At 57.0% G+C, this 21,374-nt stretch overlaps 1 long non-coding RNA gene across 2 annotated transcripts; it reads left to right on the top strand.

Annotated features, from left to right (window-relative positions):
• The first annotated feature begins 898 nt into the window (after positions 1-898).
• Positions 899-20,749, top strand: LOC129539659 (uncharacterized). Of its 2 annotated transcripts, none has more exons than XR_008682499.2 (2): positions 899-1,600; positions 16,267-20,749. It is a non-coding gene; the product is annotated as an uncharacterized LOC129539659 (long non-coding RNA). The 2 variants fall into 2 exon arrangements; XR_008682500.2 differs by lacking the exon at positions 899-1,600 and adding an exon at positions 12,216-12,381.
• Positions 20,750-21,374: the final 625 nt, after the last annotated feature.

Genomic DNA, 21,374 nt, shown 5'->3' with positions numbered 1-21,374 from the left:
ATTTCAACTAGTTTGGAAAGTAGGGGGAAATCAAACAAACAGCCACACGGCCTGGTGCCACCTTAGCAAAATCTGGCCGTGCCCCGGGTGCTGGGGGCACTTGTCCTGCCAGGCTCAGCTCTGGGGCCAACACTTTCCCTCTGAAGCCTCAGAGGCTGCTCCCTGGACTCCGCAGTCCCAGACACACACACACACACACACCAAGAGCTGCAGCAGGGGGCCAGGTAGCCAAGGGGACAGGGATGTTGGGAAAAACCCAAAGAAGCTAAGCTAGGCACACACACACACACACACACACCAAGAGCTGCAGGAGGGGGCCAGGTAGCCAAGGGGACAGGGATGTTGGGAAAAACCCTAAGAAGCTAAGCTAGGCACACACACACACACCAAGAGCTGCAGGAGGGGGCCAGGTAGTGAAGGGGACAGGGGTGTTGGGAAAAACCCTAAGAAGCTGGGCTGCATTGAATGGTTAGCAAGACAGCAGGGTAAAAACATAAAGAAATAGAAGGAAAAGCCAGATCCGTATAACTCAAGTGCAACCTCTGACCCTCTGGGGTTCATCTCCTGGTCTCTCTGACCCTCCTCCTCCTCTTCTTCCTGTCCCTCTTTCGGTGATACCCCTTCTCTGGGTTCTGCGCATGAGGGCATCCAGCTGCAGGCCGCTAGGACCAGGGTGGTCCGAGGGGAAGGGACCACACCCAGGAAGGGCATCCTGAGGCCCAGGTAGCGCTGCAGGGGCAGAGGAGGGGGTGACAGTCGGGAAGAGTGGGCAGGGAGTAGATGGGCATCCTTCTATTTGATCCTGGTGTGGAGTTTTGAACCCTGTACCCTGTCAGCGAAGACAATTTGAAGAAAAAAATAAGACAGACATTCCCCAGCAGCGGGAGGAGCTCCAGAAGTCCGTATTTACTCAGCCCCAGATGACCACAGCGCTTGGCAGGAGGTGACTCACAGCAGGCGCCTGGTGTTCCGGGCATGGGTCAGACAGGCCCTGCTCCAGGGGACTCTCCATCCAGGGTGGGAGACGCAGAGGGAACGAGATAGCTGCAGAGAGCAAGGGGGCCACGGGCCAAGGCCTGCTGGAGAGTCCCTGGGTCAGGTAGGCTGCCAACAGCTGGCAGTTACCTCAGCCCCAAGAGGCAGCTGTCATTCCCGTAGAGCCTGGGGAAGCTGAGGCAAAGACAGTTAAGTCATGGCCCAGGGTCCCCACTGGTAACCATTGCAGCTGGACTGCAAGCTGCTGCCTCTGACTGGATTATAACTGTGGAGAAACAAGGCTGCAGGGAAGGGGCCTGGGGGTTGCAGGCGACTCCCCGGGAGAGGGGGCTTCTAGCTGGGGCGTGCTGACTGTTAGTTCTGGGCCTAGCACCAGGCAGCCCATCAAGACCTCACCGGAGCCCCATGTTAGAGATTAGAAGACAGGCACAGAGGTTAAGGGACAGACCTCAGGGCAGGGAGAGCGGACCTCAATATGCCCTACCCCACCCCCCCAGCCCACCTGGCCATCCCACCCCACAAGGCCATGGCCGCCGCATCCTGACTCAGAATGAACAAGATGGGCGAGAGAAAGAAGAAAAGAAAGGCCTTGCTTCGCAGAGAGGTGAGGTGGTTCTCCCAAAGTCCCCGGGCCCTGCACGGGCGGGTGGGGTCTGTCCCAGATGCTGGCACCCCGCCCACTGTCACACGGATGACATGCAGGCGGCAGGTCGCACAGCGCGTGGGGACTGCAGGTCCCTGGGATGGTAATAAACCAAGGAGCCGGGGTTCTTGGAGTTTTGCTGGCTTCTCACCACTCAGGTTTTAGGTTCGTGTCGTCCCCTGGGAGAGGCCCTCATGACCGTCCGTCCCTGGCCGTGATGACCTTGCTGATTTCTCTCTCCCTTCCTTGCATGATCGTGGGTCCAAGGACGTCTTTGTCCAAATGGGGCAGGCACTTTCCTGTCTCGTTATTCCCAGCACCCAGCACCCGGCACAGGCCGACCCAGAAAAGGTGCTCAGTGGATGGCAGTGGATGAATGAGTGACTCTGACCAACAGGGATAGCACGGGTCCCTCCCTCTTCAGGAGATTCTGAGTGTTCAACTAAGCAGGATGTCAAAGCTTAGCTGGGACCAGGCTCGGGCCCTGCTTCCATAACTAGCAGGTCACAAGGAGCCAGAGCCCAACCTTGGACCCATCCTTCCAGTGATCGGACCAAAGGCCGGGGTGCCACCAGACACAGGCCAGCTGCTCAGCCCAGACACCCCTCGCCAGACTGCCCGATATCCAGGGGTAGGGGGCAGGGCAGAGAGCTGGAGGTCTCTTCCTCAGAGCCCCAGGGATGGTCCTCCATCCCCCTGCCTCTAACCCTCCACTCCCTGTCCTCCCCTCCGTCCTCATCTTTCCCCTTCAACCCCATCCGTGCCCTTCAGAGCACCCCCACCTCCCAGGTTCCCCTCTTACTCAGGCTTCTCTCCCTCCCCGCCTCCCTCCTTTTCTGCCTCCGGTTTTCCCCCCACCTCGCCGCCAGGGGCCGGGGGATTTGCAGTTTCCCCGAGCAGCCATCTCCGCAGCTGCACATCTGGGTCATTAGGACGCTCCGGAAAACCGGGGCTGCCGGAGCCCCTGCTCCTCCCCGCCCTCCTCCTCCCCCGCTTCCCCAGCCTCCTCTCCATCCTCCTCCAGCCTCCCACCCTCCTTCCTCTTCCTCCATCCACCATCCTGCTTCCCACCCCCACCCGACTCCCCGCTCCAGCCTGTATTTTTAGCTCGCTGCTGTGCATTAGTGTGCAGGGGCGCTCCTGGTGAAGCCTGGATGAGGTTTTATCTGTTGTGACAGCCCCAAGGGCAGCTGGCAGACTTTTCTCCCTCTTAAGTTTGGAGCGCGCTCCCTCTCCCGCGGGTCAGAGCCTCAGCTGCACGGAGTGGGGGGCGCACAGGGTCTCGGCCGTCGGAGCCCCCTGGCGCGGCGTCGGGCGAGCGAGGGTCCCTCCTCCCCCTCCCCTCCTCCCCCTCCCCTCCCCAGCTCCCCCTCCTCCCCCCACCTCCTCCGCGGGCCTCCGGGCCTTTGTCTCGGAAGCCTCCGTGGCGGAGCCCGCCCGCCGCACGCGGGGCTCCCGCGGCCCCGCGGCTGTTCCCTCCCTTCTCTGCTCGTTTACTCCTTTCCTTGGGCTGCTCCTCTCAAGGTTCAGTCCCTCTCCGCGTGCGCCTCCCCTGCCTGCCTCCCTCTCTGGCCTCCTCTCCCCTCCCTTGCTCTTCCCAGCTTCCCTTCCCACCTCCCCTTCTCCCCATCCCCACCCTTCTCCCTCCTCCTTCTGGGGAAAGGAGCGGTCCCGGTGAGCGCGCCGACCCCAGCCTTCTGCCCGGTTCTCTGTTCCCTCTGCCCCTGGCGGGTTCCTCCTGGACCACAGGATGCCGGAGGTTGTGAAGGGACCCTGGAGCCTGAGGGTTCTTCGAGCTGCACCCCCCACCCCTTCTCCAGGGCTGACCGTCAGTGGGGTCCACCTGGATGCCTTTCCAGGACTCCCTCGGGTGGAGCCTGACCGCAGTGGGACCTGCTGCTGACAGGACAAACGCCCCAGAACAGCCCTGCTCCCTGGGGACTGCCTTTGCCTCTGGTCCACGGGGCAGAGTCCTCCTGAGCGGGTGTAGGGACGGGGAACTGGTCTCAACAACCTCAACCTTTGTGAATGATCGTGTAAGAGAAAGACCCCTCTGTGCATGGCACTTCACAGTTTACACTGTTCTCTGTTCCTTGTCGTGGTGGCTGTGACCCTATTCTATCCCTGCCCCCAGAGGGGAGTTATGGGGCTCAGGGAGGCCAAGCATCTTAGGTACAGACCCTCGGCCTATCTGGGTCTGACTCCTGCAGCCCAGGCCTGGCATCTGTCCCCCACCCTAAGCTCAGCACCTTTCAGGGGCTTGGAGGCCCAGAGAGGCAAGGTCCCTGCCCAAGGTCACACAGTCCGGGCTGATGCAGAGAGAAGAGGGGTTTGGGGGCTCAGGGCTGGGAGCCTGAGGCCCTGAGGGATCCCAGCAGCAGCTGGGACCGTCACATGCCTGTCCTCTCCCCAGGGCAGCTGGGGGACGGGGGTTGAGGGGCCAGGCTTTGGGCCCTGCCTTCCCCCTCCTGGGGCTGATGACCGCTGTCATGTGGAGAGAGCACTGGCCCGTCTGAGACCCGCGGCCTCAGCTCCCATCCCGCTCAGGGCCCCCAGCTGTCCTCTGGGTGCAACTCCTGCACCCCCTGCTGGTCCCTCCCCCCCCCCCGCCCCTTCCTTCTCCTGGTCTCTCTCCCCATCCAGCCCTTCAGGGCTCTGCTTTCAGGATGCTCTGATTCTGCTGCCAGGCTGGCCCCTCGCTGGTGTCCCTCTCTCCCTTCTGTCATCTCGTCCTCTCTCTCAGCTCCTTTCTGCAGCTTGCAGGCTTCCTCCTTCTCTCTGTGTGTTTTCACCCAGCCCTCTGCTCAGTCTGGATCTCTTTCTCTCTCTCCCTCCCTCTCCCATCCACTGTTTCTGCCCACCACACACACACACACACACACACACACACACACACACTCTCTCTCTCTCTCTCTCCTGCTCCGCATCCCCGCAGCAATGATGGGTGAGGACTGACCCCAGGAGGAGACCCCATGTCCCCATCCCTGGAGGTACCTCCTGGCTCAGCCTCAAGCTAAGGCTGCAGTGGGCTGGCATTCCAGCAGTTTGGCAGCTACATTTTTCTGAGGCTCCAGGGCAAGGCTTATCCCTGACGCGGCCAAAGTTTCTGGAAGGCGGGATCCCCAGTGTGCCCTCCCAGTGGTTCCCACATTGCAGGGACCCAGAAGTTGAGAGTGGCCCCAAGGGCAGAGGGGTCAGGTCTGGGCTGGGACCCCAGAGTTGGTAAGAGGGAAGGAGAGGGTAGCTGGGTGACCACCAAGCCTGCCTCGGAGGCGCCCGGTCCTCCAGGCTCCGCTCTGCCCAGCGTATGTGGACTCGGAAGGCCCGCACCAAGGGCCGTCCGAGTTCTCAGGTCTCCAATCCCCTCTTCTTCCCCCTTGTTCCTCTAGGTACCTGGGAACCTGGGCCCTGGAGACCAACAATCTTGGGTTCAAGCCTCGCCCCCTCTCACTAGCTGTGCAACTTTGGGGGTGACTGACTTCACCTGTAACGTGGGGCTAAGGCAGCTGCCACTCTTCCCCCGTTGCCCGATTTCCTGGCCTTTCTGCCAGCACCGACTGGGTGTCAGCCTTGAGTTGGAGCCCTGGTTCTACCACCTGAGAAAGTCATCGGATCCATGGAGACTCACTTTTCCTCCTCCATAAAATGGGGCTACTGATAGTCCAGCCCTCATGGGCTGCTCTGAACTCACCTGGGGATGCTTGGCTCAGGGAGTGGAGAGGGTAAGAAAGGGAGTAGCTGTCGAAAGCTGTTTTATGTTGTTGCGTGTTGTTCTGAATAGTCAGCCTTGCCTCCCGCCCTCCAGCTTGCAGGAATTGTTCAGTCTTGGGCCTGGGGCTCAGGGGCTGTGTATCCCACAACCCTTTGTGTGCTGAGGAGGGAGAGCTGAGTCTGCTTTGGACTAGACTTTGAGGCCAGCTTTCCCCAGCTCAGATCCAGGCCTCTGGGCATTGGGAGGTTGCTGTGCTTGTATGACTGGCTTTGTCCCCAGATTGGCAGCTGACCAAGGAAAGGAGGGACCCAGGTTCGAGGGAGGGCCGAGAGTGGAGGAGAGGGAAGGGGAACAATGGTTCCAGGAGCCCAGGAGCCCTGCTTGCTCTTCCGTGCATCACCGGGAGCAGGGGGTGGGCCAGGGGAGCCCTGGGCTCAGGGAGCATCCCTCAAGCCGTGGGTCCCACAGTTGGAGTTACCGTTCCGGTTCCCACAGTGAAACCCCAAGTCCTCCACGTCATACCGTGCCTCTCCCTGACCTTCTGTTTGTTCCTAAACCTTCAGCTCCTCGATGGGAAGGTCTTGGCCTTACTCCCTGCTTGTCCCTAGTACCGGGGATGGAGCAGTGACCCCGGTGTTGAGCAAGTGAGTGAACGAATGTCTCAGGTGGCCAGGGCGCAGCCTGGCTCTTCCTAGATGCCCAAACTCAATGGTGCCGGGGCGCAGCCTGGCTCTTCCTAGATGCCCAGACTCAATGGTGCCAGGGCGCAGCCTGGCTCTTCCTAGATGCCCAGACTCAATGGTGCCGGGGAGGATCCTGCTGGGCCCTGGGTCCCCATGAAGGCCATGGTTAACTCCGAGAGGGCTGGAACAGCCTGGTGATTTAGGGCACAGCTGTGGAGTCAGCCCTGGGTTCAGGTTCGAAGGCGGAAGACCTGGGGGTGGGGGGCGGTACTCTTCACCCTTTGTGGGCCTGGGCCAGCCCTGTCCTGGTGTCCACCAGGGTCACAGCCCCCAGGCATGTTTCAGGTTTGTCCGTCATTGCTAGCTCGATGTTGATATCCTTCTTGGCCCCTCCAGGGCCACTTGCCGATGAGGCTTTGGTTTGTTTCCCCGTCTCACTTGCCCCTGGCCCAGCTTGCCTCCTCTTTGCATTTGTTTCTGTGGGCACTCAGCCCCCTGGACATGCTGCCGGTCTAGCCCCCTCCCCTGCCTGCTGTCCCACCACAAGAGCCTTTGCATCTACTGTTCCCTCTGCTGGGAATGCCATTCCTCTTGCTCTTGACCTGACTGCTTCTGAGGTGTCTCCCATCCTTCAAGGCAGCCCCAGCCGCCCTGCAGCGTGTGGCCCGATTACTCTCTTGAATAAGCACACTGCTGCTCTGCTACGCTGCACTTAGCACAAATCTGTGAGCCTCTTGTCACGGTGCTTCTCTTTGCTTGTCACCTGCCTGTCTCCTTAGAAAGTCAGCTCCGTGCTGGCTGGGCCAGGGTCTGGCTTGCTTCTCCAGTGCTTGCGTGGTGCATGGCATGAAAGGATCCCTGCATTGCCAGACCTCAGAGCAAGGCTTAGCGTGTGGTGCAGACAACAGGGAATGAATGGACACATGAGCCAGAGATAAGACGAATAAGAAGATGGCCTTTGAAATCAGACTGCCTGGGTTTGTAGCCTGACCATCTGCCATCCTTGGGCAGACTTGCTTCTCTAGATTTCAGTTTCCTTATCTGTCAAATGGGGATAACAGGTTTGATTACCTCGTGGGGTGGCTGTGTGGATTTATTAGTTCCGTTCCGTTCCGTTGCTCAGTCGTGTCCGACTCTATGCGACCCCATGGACTGTAGCCTACCAGGCTTCTCCGTCCATGGGATTCTCCAGGCAAGAATACTGGGGTGGGTTACCGTTTCCTTCTCCAGGGGATCTTCTCGACCCAGGGATCGAACCCAGGTCTCCCGCATTGGAGGCAGATGCTTTAACCTCTGAGCCACCAGGGAAGCCCGGATTTATTAGTAGTAGTATGTATTGGAGTCCAGTTGATTTACACTGTCTTGTTAGTTTTAGGTGTATAGCACAATGATTAATTTCCCTTACAGGTCATTGCAAAATATTGAGTATAGTTCCTTGTGCTATACAGTAGGTCCTGATTGATTATCTATTTATTTTTGATTGGCGCATAGGCTCAGTGGTAAAGAATCCGCCTGCCAATGCAGGAGACGTGGGTTTGATCCTGGGTTGGGAAGATCCTTTGCAGGAGGATATGGCAACCCACTTCAGTATTCTTGCCTGGGAAATCCTATTGACAGAGGAGCCTGGCCGGCTACAGTCCACGGGGTCACAAAGGCCTGACTCAGCGACTGAGCACATTCGCACAGAGTTGCTTTACAATGTTGTGTTAGTTTCCGCTGTACGACAACGCGAATGAGCTCTAAGTATACACAGACCCTGATTTCCATTTTATGGACAGTAATGCGTACGTTAACCCCAGCCTCCTAATTTATCCCTCCCAACCTTTCCCCTTTGGTAACCACAGGTTTGTTTTGTGTGCCTCAGTTTCTCTCTGTGGTGTGGGTTAAATGACAGCTCTGAGAGCTCTAAGCACACAATGTGAGCATCAGATAGGCTTTGCAGACATCCCGTGTGCAAATGCCAACCCCTGATACCCCCTGCCCCTCCCTACTCCTCCTATAGTCTTCATCTCGGGAAATGGTGCCTCCCACTGTTCCGCGTGGCAGTCATCCCTGACTCTTCTCTTTCTTCCACACCCACATCCGGTCCTTTGGCACATCCTGACGACTCTACTCGAGAGACTCCCGGAATTCAGCCACGTCCGTCTGTCCCACTGTCACTGTCCCCAGCCAGGCCAGCGCCGTCTCTCGCCTGGACTCCACCAGCTTCTGACTTCTCCCACCTTTCCGCCGGCTTCTTCAGGCTGTGATCCACTCAGAAACCAGAGAGATTCTTTAAAAGTACAAATCAGCCCCTGGCTTGCTCTCCCACACCCCATTGGCTTCAGGTGTTCATAGAGAAAATCTGAGCCCTGCCCCCATAAGACTTGCACTAGCCCTCAGGGTACCCGGAGACACCACCTCAGGGCCATTGCACTTGCTGTTCCCCTGCCCAGGACTTCTCATTCCCTTTCTCTGCGGGGCTCACCCCCTCCCTTCACCCAGGTCTCAGTCCATTGTCACCATCCTCATCGCCCTGACCTTTCTCTCCAAACTCCAGTCCTTTTGTTCTCTAGCCTAACCCCTCACCCTGTTTTCTCTCTAACTTGTCTTGCTCCCTGGCTCTTGGTATTGGCCTGTTTCTTTATCTCTTTCTCCCCTAGAATATGCACCTCCCAAACTCGGGAAATGTGTCTTGCTGTCCAGAGAGCCTCCCAGTTTCTAGGACAGTCCCTGGCGAGAGCATGTGCTTATTGATTGCCCTGATGGGCCAAGTGAATGAATGAGTGTTATTAGGATCATTGTTGCTCTGCAAAAAGCCAGAGAGAGAGTTGAGGAGGGAGTTAATACGATTGTGCCTAATAGAAAATCCAGTGGCTTGACCCTGCCCGTCTTCTGCCAGAGACCAGTGGGCTTTCTGTGGCTGGGGCTCAGTCTGCCTGCTGCTATGGTTACCGGGAGCCACAGCCTCCGGAAGAAAGGCAAGGCCAGGCTGACTCTGCTATTCTACTCAGCTTGTCACACATCTTCCTTGAGTGGCCCAGGGTCTGGTGGAGAAAGATCACATTCAAAGAGAGGTGGCCACCCCCATCTTGTCTTGGCTCCATTGTGCCGGATGGAGAGAGGACGGAGGAGCTGGCTGTTCTGGAAAACGGTCCCTGCTCAACCCGCATGTGTTGAGGACCAGGCCAGGCTCTGGAGGGGACTCACAGGTCAGCAGTACGTGGTCCCTGCCTGCAGGGAGGTTTCTGGCAGCTGGGAGAGGCCAGGAGACCAGGGCAGGCTTAGCTGTGCATAAAAATAGCCCATGCTTTCTCTGCCTGAGAGGGAGGAGGCAGGCACCTAGGGAGCCAGCGAGAGAGCGCCACAGTCCCCTCCTTCCTGCTGGCCCCCCATCCTGAGGCAGCCCCATGGCCTGGGGCGGAAGGGCCCCACCTCTGCAGTGCTGGGGTTCGATTCTTGGCAGCCAGGAATGAAGCCTCATCTTCTCTAACATCAGGCCCCACGGAGGCCAACAGATTAAAGCGTTTGCTCATGGCCTTGCAGCTGGTATGGCAGAGCTTCCAGAAGGGTGTCTGGCTCTTCCTGTGGCCCTCACTGGGCACCGATGTCCTGGGATCATCCTTATCATTTTTCTGCTCTTTCAGTTGGACACTCCATCCCCGACCCTCACTGCAGAGAACAGACTCCTGAGCTCCGGAAAGCCTTGGGGACTGACCACAGCTCCCCAAGGAGCTCCTGCAGAGCCTGGAGGCCCAGGGCTGAGGCCTGTTACTGTCACCGTCACTGTCTCTGCCTCAGCCCGCACGTGGCTTTCTCCTCTTCTGTGTCCCTGCCTGTCTCCTCTGAGGACACTTTTGATGACACAGAGACCCCACCTGGGTAATCTAGGATGATTGGATCTCAGTATCTTTGATATCTACAGAGGACCTTTTCTCCAGATAAGGCCACATCCACAGGTTCCAGGGATGAGGATGTGGACTTACCTTTTGGGAGCCACCATTCAACCCACTGCAACCACCATTATCACTGCTATCAGGATCCTTACCAACCTCAGTTAAGTACTAATATGTACCAGGCTTAGTCCAGGTGCTTTTCCTGTACCATCTCCTTTACTCCTTAAGACAAACTTAGGGCAGGTACTGTTATTATCCCCGTTTAATAAGGAAATTGAGGCTCAGGGAGAAGTCACTGCTTGTCCAGGGTCTCCCTTAAAACCCAGGCAGTCTGACTTCAGTGGCTCCTGCTTTGCCATAGTTATCTTGCTTCATCACCATCCTGCTTCTGATCATACAGATAATTCCATGGAAGAATCAGTGTGGGGCAATGAGCACCCAAATGGGCGGCAAGGTGCCTGGGTTCTGATCTAGGTTCTGCCACTAGACAGCAGCAGATGCCAGCCAGGTCTCTTCCCCACTCTGGGCCTCAGTGTGCCCATTGGTGAAATCGGAAAGTGGTTGGTTTGGATAATCTCCAAGATCCTCCCAGCTTTGAAGTTCTGTGATGCTGGGTGTCATCTGTCAACTTGCTTCTATTCAAACACTGCCCACAGCTCAGCTCTCTAAATCTGCTACCTACTGCCAGGGATGGGTTTGCTGGGAAGGCTGGTGGAAGGGGTAGCAAGTGCTGGTGACAGGGACACAAAGGGTGGTGCTGGCTTCCCTACTTTCCCTCTCTCTTCCCATACCACCAGGCTGGCAGCACCCTGCTGTGGAAGGACTAGTGGGTGGGGGTACTCTCTTTTCTTGGAGCCCAAGACTTTTAGTCCATACATTCAGGGAGGGATTCCAAAGCTGAGAGCTTGTCATGGTTGTTGGGAGCAAAGCCCCAGACCCACAGGCTTTAGCCAGAAGCTGGCCCTCAACAGTAGACTCCAGAAACCATCTGGGGGCTGGAAAAGTTCTTGTTGATCATCTAAGGCCAAGAGACTGGGAGAGGCCACAGTGACCCAATTCCAAGCCTCCTGCCCTTGGAAGGGGGAGAAAAAAAAAACACAAAACAGGCTGAGGGGAGTCTCTGAACGTCTCTTCCAAAACCTGGCCTGCTCATTAGGAGTCGTTTGTTTATAAGTATAAACATATTTTAAAAGTCCTTTTTAGATTGTGAACGCAGGCCCTTTTCCTCTGGCTTTTTCCTCTCCTTCTCTGTACAGAGCACGACTGTTTGCATTTCAGCTGAGTGGGGAGTTAAGTTAGGGACAGAATTGCAAACTTTCATTAGCAGGTGAGAATGACATCTCAACAGGGACCTGGGTGGGGTGGGGCATCCTTCCGGTCCATCCGATCCCCCACGGACACAGCCCCAGTTGAGGGCTCCTGGTGGGGGTAAGCCCGGAGTTGTGGAGGAACCAGGGTTTATACCTGCCGAGTTAATCTCCCCTCGCCCGGCCTCAAGCTGAGCCTCACCCCTTTTCCGAGGCCCCGGGTCCAAACACTGGCTCTGCTCCCCGGTCTCTGCTGGGTTTGTCACTGCAGGTGTTTGGGCAGAGTGAAACCTGGCTGTGTGACCTTGGGCCACCTGCTCACTCTCTCAGGGTACAGGAGTTTTAAGTGAGGAGGTTTGTTGGAAGCCAAGCCCCAAGCGCGAGTGGAAGAATTCGACCCTCCTCGCGGTTCACGCGCCACCAGCTTCCCCTGGCTGGGTTTCAGGCAAGACCGAGAATTTTCTGGTCTTTATCCGGTTTAGTTTCATGTGCTTTCAGCGGCAGCGGGGCTGTTCCACCACAGTCCCCAGGAAATTGTCCACGTAGGACAGAGCCTTCCCGAGGAGAATGAAGTCATCTGTTCCTTTAAAATTTTTTGTTGCCTTCTCCTTCGACACGAGTCACCGGGCCTCTGCACTCTCTCCCCCGCGCAAACAACAGGCCCGGCGAGGTGGGGTCGGCCGGGCCGGCGTGGGGACGGGGCGAGGAGCGAACCGCACGGGCCGCGGGGGCTGCCCGGGGGTGGGGAGCGCGCCCCCTTCTCCGCCCCGGTCCTCGCCCGGCCCCCCGCTTCCACCCTCGACTAATCCCGGGAACGCCCGAAAGGTGAGCTCAGGGGAGGGCCGCCCGCGCTCCCGCGCGGCCCGCTCGGCAAACAATAACAGTAAATAACGCTTCCTTGTCAACGTAATAAAAACGGAAACGGTTACAATGTTTTTTAATAAGCGTCCCCCATCAATCTCTCCCTCCCTCGCTCGCTCGCTCGCTCGCTCCCGGGCGGCCGCGGGCACCGGCGGGGCGGGGAGGAGGGGGCACCGGGGCGTGCGGTGCCGGAGGAGGACGACGCCGGGATTCGGGGGCAGAGAGCCCGAGCTCAGCAAGCGAGAGACGAGGGGGCGCGGGCGGCCGGGGTCACGCGCGCCGGCAGAGCCGGGAAGCGGCCTCGGTGAGTAACACCGTTGCCATGGCGACGTGGCCGGGAGGAACAGGAAGCGGCAGAAATAGCTGCCGCCGCGGCCCGCGCGCCCGGCCCCTCCCCCTCGCGAGCCCGTTACCACGGAGACCGGCTCGCGCGAGGCTGCGCGGGCGGCCGCGGCCTCCGGCGCCCCGACCCGCGCATGCGCCCCGGGGCCAGCCCCGCGCGCCGGACGCGGGGAGGCGGGGCGCCGAGGAGGGGGTCGAATGCTGCAGCTCTGGCCCCGCCCGGGCCCATAAGCCTGCCTAGCTGCCCGCTTGGATGGGAAGGAAAAAAAAACAAACGAAAAAGCAAAACTGTTTGTTGTTTGCGTTTGTGAAAGCAGCCCCGCCTTTGTTTCTGGCGGATTCGCTGGTTTCCAGGCGTCGAAGGCGGGGTGCCTGGTGGGGTGGGGGGCAGGGACACGTCAGCCTGCGCGGTCCCAAATGTTTTCTGAGCGCCAGGCGCTGGGTCGCGTCTGGGACGCCGAGGGGACGCGGAACACCGGCTCTGCCCTCCCGGAGGCCCGGCCTGGGACGGTCTAACGAGGCCCTGGGGCTGACCTGGCTGCCTGAAGCCCTCTCTCAGCCTGCCCTTCCCATGGGGGGCGGGGGGTGACTTCTTTCAGGAGGTGCCTTGGGGTTCTCCTGTCCCCACACACACCTCCTGAGTTGCCTGGTCCCTATCCCCTCATATCACCTTCCCCAGATTCTAACCGGCAGAGAACCAGGGAGAAGTGAAATCTAGGCAAACCCCAGGCTCCCTCTCCACTCCCTGTTCACCAGAAAACTGTGAAACAGTCCACCCCCCACCCCCCGCAAAAAAAAAAAAAAAAAAAGTTGAGGGAACCTAAATGTTTCATAAACAAAAGCCACTCTGCAACAACTTGTTTATGTGGAAGCCTGGCTGCAGCCTTGCACGTCTGAGGCTCTGTGTGTGTGTGTGTGTGTGTGTGTTTTGGAGGGAGGGAGGGGACACATCTCAGGCTGTTTGTGCAGAATTTTTTTTTTTTCTCTTCGGATTTAGTTTGTTTTTAATAAGGGTCAGAGGTCTGGGCTTCTGTGGGGAAGGAGAAAGGGTCACCTCGGATGGACCGGCCAGGAGCTCTCAGAAGGACAGGTCAGGGGGCCCACGTGCTGGGACGGAAGCCAGGAGCCTGGAGCCTCCTCATCTGGCACTGCTCCTGGCAGACAGGGTGGTGTCGGTGGGCTCCAGGCTCTCTGGGCCGCTCCCCAGGGTATGGCCCCAGTGGGGACCCAGGCCAAGGGCTGGGACCTCTCTTCACTGGCCAGGACAACTGTCATTTCACCTAGCCCCTGCCCTGGCCACACTGGCCAAGAGAGAAGGCAAGCAGAGCAGCCCAGGTCTCTAGGGTTTTCTGTAATGGAAAGGAGACGCTTTTGTTTTTCGTATGGGGCAGACTTAGATTTTCAGCATCCAGGCTGACCAGATGGGAATGTAGGGAGTGTGCGTGCACAGAAGGGGGATTGCTGCTTCAAATCCCTTCCCCCTCCATCCAGCCTGGTTCCCCAGTGTGACCTTGTGTAGGCTGCAGGGTTTCTGGCCAGTCAGCCTGGGGAGAGCAAAGGCGAGTGGGAGGGGCTTGGATGAGTTTTCTTCTGTCATTCTCTCTTCCTCTTTTGAGGAGTGAGAGAGGGACCCCAGCCCTGAAGGATTGATCAGAAGACTTCTGGTCCACCGTGGCAGACTTAGCATCATATTTATCCCTCCTCTTCTTGAAGGAGGAAAGAAAGACACAGAAGGGAGCTGGGAGCAGTTGTCAAAATAAAGATAAAATTAAAGACAACTTCTGTCCAGAGGGCAGTAGCCTGTGCTGAGAACCAGGACTTCAGAATCAGTCCTGGTGGTGAACCCCCTCGGCTTCCTCAGAGCTTGTGTGTCTGGACAGTAAGAACAATGCAGTGCCTATCTCAAAAGTTGTGATGGTTCTGTTCCGTTCTGTTCCGTCACTCAGTCGTGTCCGACTCTTTGCGACCCCGTGGACTGTAGCCTACCAGGCTTCTCCGTCCATGGGATTCTCCAGGCAAGAATACTGGAGTGGGTTACCGTTTCCTTCTCCAGGGGATCTTCCCAACCCAGGGATCGAACCCAGGTCTCCCGCATTGGAGGCAGACGCTTTAACCTCTGCGCATAAAAGCTCTTAGCACAGTGCCAGGCACAGAGTAGGTGCCCAGAACATGGCAACTCTTACTGGAGCTGGAGGAGGTTTACCACTCTCCGTGGTGTCACTCAGGATTGCCACCTTGGGCCCTGAGGTCCATCTTTGGCACAGGCTCTGCCACCAACCCACTGTACAATCTGAGGCAAGTCGCTTACCTTCTTGAGGCCTCAGTCTTCCCATCTGGCAAATGGGGATGATACTTACAACCACTGATGGGCAACTTAACTCTTTGCCAGTCACTACCGCACAGTCCGTGCATTTCCTTATCTAATTTAGCCTTCAGATAACCCTGAGAGGTAAGTACCAGGATGATCCCAGTGTCACAGGTGAGAGGACAGCCTCAGATGAAGTCACTGGCTGGGGACTACACAGCTAGAAAGTGGCCGGTATTACAGAGTTGGTCACACGGTCGATGGTCATGAACACTGAGAGCAGGCATCGGGTTGTTTCTATGACTGCTGTTCTCCCCACCTTCCTGCTCATCCTCTGACCTTTTCTGTGGCTCAGGCCACAGCCCTCCCTTTGAGTCAACACTCTGGGCTTCAGCCATTCTGGGCCCTCCTGAGACGGGCAGTGACTCAGCACTCTCGGTGGGAGACACCCGCAGGGGTACATCTGCTTGAGGAGAGCCAGGTGGGCCCCGCCAGGCCCTGCGGTCAACCTGGCAGCTCACCCCAGTTCTCCTACCGTGTCTGCTCCTCCCTGCTATTTATCGCCGAGGGTGGGGGTCCCCATACTTCCAGGTGTCACGTGTGGCATCCAGATGCTGCAGTTAATCGAGTTGGAAGCCATAAATCTCCGTTATTGTCCCAGCGCCCCCTCCCCTCTGCTGTGCTGTCATTTTAAGGCACTGTTGGGAGAGGCAGCCCCCTAGCCCCGCCCACATGCCCTAGGCTTTGTTCCCTCTCCCAGGCAGGAAATGGCCCCAGTTGTGGCGTCCACTGCCTACATTTGAATCCTGACCCTGTCCCTTCCTGACAGTGAAGCTTTGGCCAAGCACTTAACCTTCCTGGTATCCTCAATTTTTCTTCCATGAAGTCGGGATGCACAGAGCCACTGGCTGTCTCACCAGGTGGTCAATGTGTTATGAGCACTTCTCCCTGCCCGGCTCCCAGAGGGTCTTCAGGATGTTACTGGGTACAGCAAGTGCTTTGCTGCATGCTGGGTGGTGTCGAGCATTAGCTCAAAGAATTTTCAGACAAGTACATTATTACCCCATTTTATAGATGAGGAAGCTGCGACTCCAGGGAAGTGAGGGGCCCCGAGGCCAGAGAGCTGATTAGTAGAGGACCTGGGGTGAAACCAGGCAGGCCTGTGTGACTGCAGCCCTCGCTGTAACCCCAGGTTCCCTCCCCTCCCCACTGGAACTCTTCTGGGGCTTTCCACTGAGGTCTGCAATGACAGCATCATTAGCACTGCCCAGAGTTGCTTCTATAACCCAGGCCTGAGAGACACTGGGTTAATAGGTCCTTAATAAAGCCAGCAGAGGCGGCTGCATCTTCCTGGGGCAGGGGCCAAGGAGCCAGGTGCAGCAGAAGAGCCCTAATGGAAATACTGGGGAGGGGGCGGGGCCGTGGGCCAACCGCCTGCTCCTGTGTCAAAGGCAGCCCTTTTGCCTGAGTCACTGAATGCCTCCCCGTGTAGGGGACAGTCACCCGTCACTCACTCCACTCACCCTTTCTTCCTTTCATCAGGGGCAGAGTGCTGGAGCAAGAAGCAGGAGACCAGGTCATATGTGACCCCAGGGAAATGACCTCCCAAGTGGTTCCTCACCCCCGTGGAAGTGCCTTGGAAGACTCAGGAGACCTCACATTTTGGTGTCATTACTATTAGTTTTGTGGTCATGTTCTTACAGTGAAGGGAGCTGCTCTAGAGCAACTGGCTTTGGGAGGTATTAAGCACGGATGTGAGAGTTGGACCATAAAGAAGGCTGAGCGCTGAAGAATGGATGCTTTCAAACTGTGGTGCTGAAGAAGACTCTTGAGAGTCCCTGGGACAGCAAGGAGATCAAACCAGTCAATCCTAAAAGAAATCAACCCTGAATATTCATTGGAAGGACTGATGCTGAAGCTAAATCTCCAGTATTTTGGCCACCTGATTTGAAGAGCAGACTCACTGGAAAAGACCCTGATGCTGGGAAAGATTGAAGGTGGGAGGAGAAGGGGACGACAGAGGATGAGATGGTTGGATGGCATCACTGACTCAGTGGACATGAATTTGAACAAACTCAGGGAGATAGTGAAGGACAGGGAAGCCTGGCGTGCTGCAGTCCATGGGATCACAAAGAGTCAGACAAGGCTTAGCACCTGAACAACAGCAACACAGTCATTCAGCAGTCATCATTTGCTCACTCACTCACTCAACAGATGTTTATCACTGTGACCTGTGCCATGTGCTGGGCACCAGGCCGGGTGCTGGGGCAGATACAAGGTCAGACTAGACCTGCAAATCGTGGAAGAGTGGTGGACAGGTGTCACCCTCGGTTGCCAACTCCACACTTGGTAAAGGCTTTGTTGAGAAGCCTACGTTGAGGATTCTGAAGCTGCATCCTGGCTTTGAGAAGAAGACTGCCGTGATCAATTAGTTATGTCTGCCACGAGCACAGAAAGGGAATCAAGGCCAGTGCCTTCGCAGGCCTTAACGCTAAAAAACAGGAGGAGCCTCAGACAGGAGACGCTTTTGACTGTGCTTGCTCTGCTACATGACTTTGGGCAAGACATGGACCTGCTCCCTGCCTCCTTTCACTCCTTTGGAGGCACAGGCGCTGACAGGATAGTCTGCATTTTTAGCGATCGAAGGAGCTAGAACAGGACAGCCCAGTCTTCCTCAAAGAACTCATCTTGCTCTGGGCAGAAGTAAGAATCAGATGTGAGACTCCCCTACGTGGAAACACAGGGCTGTCAGTATGTGTGTAGCGGGTTGGGAGCCTAGGAAAGCTGGTCCCCAGCCGCTCTGCTGACTGTCCTAGTCCGGACCTCAGCTTCTCTACGTGCACAGTGAAGAGGACGGGGAGGGGAAGTGCTGAAGTGCTCCCCAAATCTGCTATGTGTGATGCCTGTCATGCTGAGGCCCTTGGGGGACAAGGAAGGCAGGATGAAAGAGGAGCCTCTGGAGACAAGGTGGTGGGAGGGAGCTCTCCAGTACTCTTGGCAAAGCCTGAGACCCCCTCCAAGGGTGGCAAGAGGCTGGGAAGGACTTGGGGAAGGGGCGTGGGGCTGCTGCAGCACCCAAGGAGAGGCTACATCTTCTGGGTTCGTTCTGAGGGTTGTTTGGCTCCACTGGGAGTCTCTTCCCAGATGCACTCCATAGATTCCATCCCTGAGCAAGGAAGGGAAAAGGAAAGAGAGTCGGCAAGGTGGGGAACGGTTGGAGGAGCTGAGACTCCTGAATGGTGGGAGTCTGGGTCCCAGTCGGTGATGCCCCCAGCCCCAGGGAGAGTGGAAACAGCAGAAACAAGATAAGGGCAGATCCCTGGAAGTCATGGAGCTACCAGTGGTCCTTAAAAACAGACCCACCAGATCTCCACAGGCCTGACTGTGGGGGTTGGGGCATTGAGGCTGTATGATCCACCTGCCTTTAAAATCCCTCGTGGTTCCTTGTTGCCCTAAGGTGAAGTCTGAACTCCTTAGAGGTAGAGTGTGCTGCTGGGTGAGATCTGGGGGCTTGGATCCAAGTCTCAGTCCAGCCACTATCAACTGTGTGACAACCAGCAACTTACATAACCTCTCTGGATCTCAGTTATCACATCCGACAATGAGGATGATCATAGTACTCACGTAAGAGGATTGAAGCATCAGTTGAAGAACTGACACTTTCGAACTGTGGTGCTGGAGAAGACTCTTGAGAGTCCTTTGGACAGCAAGGAGTTCAAATCTGTCCATCCTAAAAGAAATCAACCCTGAATATTCACTGGAGGGACTGATGCTGAAGCTGAAGCTCCAATACTCTGGCCACCTGATACAAAGAGCCAACTCATTGGAAAAAACCCTGATGCTGGGAAGGATTGAGAGCAAGAGAAGAAGGGGCGACAGAGGATGAGATGGTTGGATGATATCACGGACTCAATGCATATGAGTTTGGGCGTCCTCTGGGAGATAGTGGAGGACAGAGAAACCTGGCTTGCTGTAGTCCATGGGGTCGAAGAGCGTCGGACAGGACTGAGTGACTGAACAACAGAGGAGTGGGGGTGCCTCAGTGCTTGCCTTGGGCTTAGCGTGGTGCCGGATGCATTAGAACCGTTCAATAGCAGATGGCATTGTTATCGCTGTTGTTGTGGAGTCGATAAATCGTGTCTGTCTCCTCTGTGACCCCGTGGACTGTAGTTTGCAGAGTCTGCTCCATGGGATTTCTCAGGCAAGAATCCGGGAGCGGGATACCATTGCCTTCCCGACCCAGGGATGGAACCCACCTCTCTAGCATTGGCAGGTGGGTTCTTGACCACTGGGCCCCCAGGGAAGCACTGTTATTATTACTGAGTCTAAAACATGGCAGAGCTCGATGATGATGCCGAAGGCCCTGACCGCGTGAACCCCAGTCTTCCTCGCCCGTCTCGTTAGCGCCAACCTCTCGACTCCACTCACTCCACAGGGCTGCTCGGTCCTCCCGGCGCGCCGTGTTCTTTCGGGTCAGGCCTCTGGGCCTTTGATCGCACGGTGCGCCCTGCCAGGAGCGCCCTTTCTTCTCCCTGCTGCTTTTGGACCCCTGTCTGCCATCAGCTGCTCTGGGAACCACCCTCCTGGTGAGCTGCTCCACATCCTCTCTGCATCCAGAGTTCTGTGCTCACGCGGCCCATGGCCATCGCCTACGTGACCTCCGTGTTTACCTCCCCTCTGATTGTCCTGCTTCGGCCCGTCCCCAAGCTGTAAGCACTCACCGCGGACGGACGCAGACCACTCCCCACTCCTGCGCTGCTTCTTCCTTATCAGGCTGAAGCAGAACGCCTGAGCGCCCCTCTGATGAGCCCATGGGAGCAGTTTCTGTGACATGCTGGGGCCTCCAAGTTAACGCTCAGCACGAGGGGGAGCTTCAGAGGCCCCCTCACCCTCCCTCCCACCCTCTGCACGCTTTCTAGCCCCTCCCCTGCTTACCTTCACTGCCTTCTGCTCCTGGCCTGGGAAGAGCCACTAATCTACGGGACCGAGTGGGAAATGGGGCCTTGAGTCGGTGCGTGGGGTAATGGGCACCAGACACCCAGGTCCTTCGGGAGCTGCTGCGGGCAGAGGGGACGTCCCCTCCCTGCCCTGTGAGCTGTCTGTGGTGAGGCGGCAGCCAGGGCTGTGGCTCTGTGGCCAGCACCAGCAGAGCTCTTGTCCCCACCCTTTTCATCCTGTCCCTGTTTGGCCACTGGGCTTCTTCCTGCCCCTCACTGCAGGGCAGCCAGGTCTCCCTGTCCTGGCAGAGGGATGCTGTTTCTCCTGTCTGGGTAGATGCTCTATACCCAGCCACTGGCCCCAGACCGAGGGCCTCTGCAGGATGCTCAAGTTGAATGAAGTCCATTTGGCAGATGAGAGAGCTGAGGCCCAGGGTGGGAAAGGACTGTGTCTGACGTCACAGTCAACAGTGAACCCTGTGTTGTTTTCTGTAGCTCGTTGCCTTGCCAGGAGAGCAGAAGACCTACAGACTTCGGCTTTGACCTTGAGGAAATGGAGAAACGTGGACCTCGTAGGCAGATTTCCATGGCTAAGACATGGGCAGGCTGTGTGACCTTGGGCACTTTACCTAACCTCTCTGAGCCTCAGGTGCGAGTGAGGATGCCTGAGATGACAACTGCGCAGGACCTAGCTTGGACCAAACAGGTGCTTTCTTACCTGGGAGCAGTGAGGCCTCACCGTGAACAACTGCACCCAGTGAAATTTGTTTTTATGCAGATGTGGCCATTCCCCTGCCCTTTTTTATGTTATGGAAAAATCCTCAATGCTGTAGAAGGAACCATTGCAGGTTTATCTGTGTATAAGTTGGAGGGTACCTGGCATACCTCCTGCTCTGCCCCTAGAAGCTGAGACCTCAGGAGAGGGACTTGGTGGCTTTGGACCTCAACTTGCTCATCTGCAAAATGGGGATAGTGGCACCTCTCTCCAAGGACTGCTGTGGGGATCAGTGAGATAACTTAAGGGTACAGGGAGGGCCTGTGATTACAGCCTTAGAGATCCTGTCTTCTTTAAAAAAAAAAAAAAAGAATGGACCACTTATTTTCTGTTTTGGCCATGAGTCAAGTGGGCTCTTGGTTCCCTGACCAGGGATCGAAGCTGCACCGCCTGCATTGGAAGCACGGAGTCTCAACCACTGGGTCACCAGGGAAGTCCCCAGATCCCATCTTTTTCAGAAATTAAAGATACTCGTTATGGAGAACGGGCTTGCCTTTGGGTGTGGGCTTGGCCAGGGAGACCTGGTCTCAGGGATTGCGTTTCCTGGGGAGGGGTGGGGTCCGGGGCTGCTGGGCCAGGCGAGCAGGGTCCTTCCAGGAAAGGGAAGCCGCACCTGGCAGCGTCCGCTGCTGCCTGGCCCCCAGCTGGCCATCCCTTCCTCCCCACCCTCTCTGGAAGCCCGTGTTGCCAGCTCCCCCCCCTCACCACTGCTGCCAGTGTGGCTGCCCTTTTCTGAGGAGGTGGGGGATGGGGTGGGGTGTACATTTTCCAGGCGACGTTTCCCTGGCAGCTCTGCAAACTAATTGGCCTTTAATGTGGCATAGTATTTATTTTAATTAGCAGGAAATTGACCAATTTCTTAATAAGGGGCTTTGTGGAGGCTCCATATCTGGGCTTGGTGGTATGTGTGTGGATGAGGGGGGATTGGCGATCAAGCA

This window comes from Moschus berezovskii, chromosome 11 (assembly GCF_049115385.1).
Source record: "Moschus berezovskii isolate FMDL1 chromosome 11, NW_MosBer_1.0, whole genome shotgun sequence".
NCBI lineage: Eukaryota > Metazoa > Chordata > Mammalia > Artiodactyla > Moschidae > Moschus > Moschus berezovskii.
Note: the sequence above shows the minus strand (reverse complement) of the source record. Positions and strands in the feature narration are given on the sequence as shown.